The following is a 5,617-nucleotide window of genomic DNA, read 5'->3' as shown; positions in this document are numbered from 1 at the left end:
ACAATTTAATTTTTTTATTTTCAATTTTATATGATTTTAAAATGTTGGCAAACGTCAGAAAAAATCATGGCCGACGAATTGAGAGAATGAATTTACCTTGTAATGTTTTTATCATGGGTGGAGCGGTTCCCAAGATATACACATGTATGTATGGCCATATTCCAAAAATTTATAATATTCTTATTTTTCGCTTAAAAATTATTGTAAATAGTAGTTTTGAGTGAATAAGCTTCAGTAGTTACTAAAATATGGCAGTTTTCGTATTTCTCAAAATTACCTTTATATGGGAGTTGGGCGTCAGTGTTGCCGTTTTAGCCCATTCTTTTTTTGGCCACATAAATTTAAAATTGCCCCTAGTCCTTTTTTTAGCCTTTTGGAGAATTTATTAACACTGGGCATGAAAAAGTTGTATGTGCTTAATTTGATCTATTTTTTTTTGCATATATGTAAGAGATGAATTTTTAAACTAAGAAAGACTGACATAGTATATGTATTGTATGTTCCTTACGCTTTTATACATACATACTGTATAAGTGTTAGGGCTGTTTTTTAACTTATTTATTAACGATTTAACTATAGTTTAAAATAGATAAGTTTACCGCCCTTAGGGCCAGTTTTTCAGTGCCAGTTTAAACTCAGATTAAGTAAACTGGGTTTAAATTGAACAGCTGGCTGACACTTGAATGGCTGATCTTAGATTAAACCAGCCTGATCGGGCGTTTAAACTTAGTTTGAACCACGGCCGTGCACTGAAAAACCCCTAATATGCTTCATTAGTTTAAACTCAGATTAAGTAAACTGGGTTTAAATTGAACAGCTGGCTGACACTTGAATGGCTGATCTTAGTTTAAACCAGCCAGATCGGGCGTTTAACCTTAGTTTGAACCACGGCCGTGCACTGAAAAACTGGCCCCTAATATGCTTCATTAGTTAAATGGCCCATCAAGTCGATTGACCGTGTATGTTCTTGTGGTGTGATTGTACCAGCTGCTGGTGCGACTTCAAAAACTATTTGAAAATTTTATGATTGTACCAGCGTGCTGGTGTCGTGAGTGGCGAAATTAGCTAAATTTTCTAAGTAAAACATATTTTGGCGTAAATTTCAAAGCCGTGTTTGTGGAATATTAAGTTCACGATATTGCAGTTGTGAATTGAAAAAAAAAAACAATGTTTAACAAAATGGTAGAAAAATTATGAAATTTCGGCTCAAATCATTTCGATCTTTCCTCGACCTCATTTGTAAAGAAATAAATATTGTACCAGCATGCTGGTAAGTTATATGCTTCGAGCTTGATGGTACAATCACTTGATCGAACCAGCAAGCTGGTGTCGTATATTTCCCCTTTTATACGAAAAGGTTTTTGGTGTGTATATATGATTATGTAAGTAAACAATTTTAGCTACCATTTTTAGCCACAACGACTTTTTTTAGCTCTTTTTTTAAAGGAATTTGGCCACCACTAAAAATGCTTCGCGGCAACACTGGTGGGCGTGGTTATCTTCCGATTTTGCCCATTTTCAATACCATTCGTCCAACGCTCAAAAGAAGTACACATACCAAGTTTCGTTAAGATATCTCAATTTTTACTCGAGTTATCGTGTGCACAGACGGACGGACGGACAGACAGTAACCGCTTAATCGATTTCTTTTTTCATTCTGATCATTTAAGTATATATTTTTCTATATATATCTCGATTCGTTTTGCCTGCTACAAACAACCGTTATGTGAACAAATTTATAATACCCTTGTGTACATAGCGCTCGGGTATAATAATACTTGACATCCGCATTCGCATCCGCATCCGCGGATGTTAGCGTTCAGTGGCGTAGCCAGGATTTGGCTTTGGGGGGGATGAAAAAAAAATGTTCATCGATAACTTAAATTTGGGACACACAATGGCTAGAGGCGTCGCCTGACTGCATTCTTTCATATGTTTATGTATGTGCCAGTTTTACCGTTATATATTTTTTATCTACTCGTTTATTCCATGGGGTATTCATGCTTTATTTAAATTTAAAAAATTAAATTACTATACCGTCTTAAAAATCTGAAAATTCGCTGCGGGAAATTTTTTTATTCTCTTTTTGTCTTCGCCGTCTGGTTTTTGCCTTTATAAGTTTTGAAAAAAGGTTTTGAACGAACCATTATATCACATTCCTAGGCAAGTTTTGAAAGAATATTTTCGATACTAAATTTTACTAAAACAAAATATTGAAATCAGCTTCATATAGAAAGTGTCATCGTTAATTAAGAAAGAGATGTTCTTAAATATCATAACTTTACGACACTCACATATTGAGTAGATTTGACTATTTATTTTATTATATTGTAATATGAATTATTTGTTTATAAAAATTCCTTAACAAACACTAATTGAAATTAAGTTTTATCTTGGAACAACATTAAAAAAAATCGACAAACTTTCTATTTCAATTTGATCTCTTAATATTTTGCAGTTTTTTAGCTCATTCAATTTTAGTCTAATAAAGTGCAAATTTAAAGTAGCTGTGATTTACAGTTGATGTATGGCATATTTTTAACGATGTCGGTAATTTTCTTCCATATTATCTAAGTATGTTTGACGATTTTTTTAATGAAGAAAATGAGCAATGCCTTCATCAAAAAAAAAAAAAATTGTAAAAATCAAAGATAAGCCGCAGCTATGTTTTTTAAACTTGCGCTTTATTTGAATTGATCGGGCTACAAAACTGCATACTCAAAATATATATTTATAGGAAATCTAATTAAAAAGCTTTACGAAAGTTTGGACCTTGGATTTATACGGGTTTTGTTAAAGTGTAAACTGCACTTTTATAAACAAATAATTAAAATTATATAATTTTAAGATAAATGGCCAATCTAGTTAACATGTATGTATAAAGTTTTGATAAGCACTTGAAATGTCAAGTTTTAGTACTGAATTCAAATTCTTCATCCATTCATAATAACTTAAAAAAATTGGTTTGTTAAGAAGTGTATCTTAAAATATCTGCCTTGACATTTATGTTAAAAGTGTAAAATATGTAAATGTACCTACATAAACTCTCCCGTGAATACCATCAAAGCATTGGTCTTGAAGGGAATCTATGTATGCATGCATGCATATGAGCAAATTAAAAAGTCGATACAATTTACAGTCGAAAAGTACAGTTTTTGTATAGATTATAGATTATTTCCCAACACTGTGGGGAACTAAGCAAAATGACCTAGTGTATTTCACAAATATTCAAATACATAATCCACCAACCGATAATTTTATATTATTCATTACAAGATAATTTGTCATCAGTCTGAAATAAAATATCATAAATCGGAAGGGTAAAATAGTATTGTGTTATTAATTCAAAAATAAAAATTTTTATTTCATTGACGAAGGGGGGATCTATCCCCCCAAATCCGGCCCCCCCTGGCTACGCCACTGTTAGCGTTTAAACATCCTCATCCGCATTCGCATCCGCGGATGTCTAAAATTCCACCTTCGCAACATCCCTGGTTCATACTACAACAAAAAACATAAAAATAAAATCTCTAAAATGTGTTCAAAACTCAGGAAAATTCAATAAATTTGAGTACTAACTTCCAATTTTCAAACCCGATTCTTTAGAAAATTCTGAGTATGCAGTTTTATAGCCTATTCAATTTTAGTATAACAAAGTAGTTTCCTCCACACAAAGTACATAGTATTTATGTTCCTACATATTTTTTTTTGTGTGGAAGAAAATTATAACACAAAAAAAATTCCAAAAATCAACGCGATTCTTTAGCAACTTCAAACTTGCCTTTAGCGAATTAAAAGAGGCAGAGAAGGCATTATATATAATATTTTTTAATAGCATTGTTCTAACAATTCGAAAAAAAAATCTTAGAAAAGGGGCCAAAGTCGCACATAATTTTAGAAAAGGGTCAAAAAATCAAAATTTTCAAAAATTCGGGTTAAAGGGTATTGGCGCTTAAAATGGGTCAAATTGTCCCTTTAGTCGCACAACGGCAACACTGCCACTCATAAGACTACATACTAAAAACTGCATAGTCATGATCGAGCAACTCGTCACGTAAAAATTCATATTTCGGATTATAACAGTAGTAAACGTACCGGTCGTCTTGTAATTCGGTATATGAAGCACTCGGACAGGTTCTGCAATTCACTTCAGAGTGAATTTCAACCCCTACCAATTTGAATTAAAATCGCACTTGACCTCAAATTCATTCGGAAGTGAATTGCAGAACCTGCCGGACTGTCTGGTTTTGAGCATTACGCCCACTTGGAAAACCACCCTTTCAAGGCCTTGCAGAAACCTTACAGGCGGAAATAAGTTCTTTAACATCGAAAGGTGACGCTAACTCCATGTAACGGGTCCATGTGTGCGAAAAATAGATATGATCTCCAATCAATCTCTTGAATCTATCCTACCCAATCCTAAGAAAGATTTATATAATGAATTTTCATACCATCAAATTAGTGAGAAAAACTTATGGGTCGATGACGGATAGCAACGAATCCACGGTTCGGTTGCCAGCTGGCAACGCAACTGAAAGGAAAATTTGTATTACGAATGGCAACTATCGTCAGTTGCTAAAGAGTTATCGATAATCGAAATTTGACAGTGCGACAATCGGTAAGGGGCTTTAAACAAGCTGTGCGAGTAAAATTAAATTATTAAAATAAAGAGTTTTAAAGAAAGCAATAAAGCTAAGTTCATCACAATTATTTGTTTAAGAGGAAGAGAAGTGCATGAACGCGGCCTCAATCAGGCAAAATTTAAAGGATAAATTCAATCCTCTAGAGCTACCGCGTGCACTGTTAGCAAAAGTTAATGTTTTCCAGGTTTTTCTTTTATTATCGTTTTGTGTTCATTTTCAAAGCATATAGAGGACTTCCAAAAGGAGCTGTAGTATAATGGTTATGGCATAGCAATGACTTCAAATTGGAAAACTTGGTGTGGCGGTAGTTTTAAAAGAGGTGCTTCAGTTGATAAAGGAAAAAATTTGCAATCAGTGTTCGCTTTTGTTTCGCCAAAAGGGCGTACTCCACGGGAACTAGAATTTCATGTTATTGTTTTGTTAGTTTCACCATATTCTGCAAAAGCAAACTGCATTGCAAAATGTTAATATCGTTCAAATTATTAAAAAGTAAAATATTAGACCGTTCGTTAAAAATAAAATTTGGTTTGCCGGGCGGAAAAAGATGTGTTTTGGTCTAAAAATAAGCTGTGCAAAATTTTATTCGAATATGATAACTCTAAGTACTTGCGCGTTGCATTTGAAAATTTAGAAAACCATATGCATTCTGGGAAAAAATTTTTTAACAAAGTAGTTGAAAGTCGTGAATTTTATAGTAATTTTCCATGTAAAATAGCCTACACAATCTGAATATGTCAAAAATTAAAAAAGTAGAATAGGTTTTAAGAATTTGCGAAATTATCGTTTTTTTTTCAAATTGAGAAAACAGCATTTTCAATTTTTTCCAAAAATATCCGGTTGTGATTATCACACCACAAAAATATCTCCACCAGATTAAACGTCTTTGAAATCCCTACGAACCTGCTATACAATGTTTTGCAATCAAATTATCAGTTTAAGAGTTATCTGCCAATTTATTAGTGAAATCGGACTCA

The sequence above is a fragment of the Rhagoletis pomonella genome, unplaced genomic scaffold, assembly GCF_013731165.1.
Source record: "Rhagoletis pomonella isolate Grant_MI unplaced genomic scaffold, Rhpom_1.0 Rhpom_scaffold_00005, whole genome shotgun sequence".
Lineage (NCBI taxonomy): Eukaryota > Metazoa > Arthropoda > Insecta > Diptera > Tephritidae > Rhagoletis > Rhagoletis pomonella.
This window is presented reverse-complemented; position numbering follows the sequence as displayed.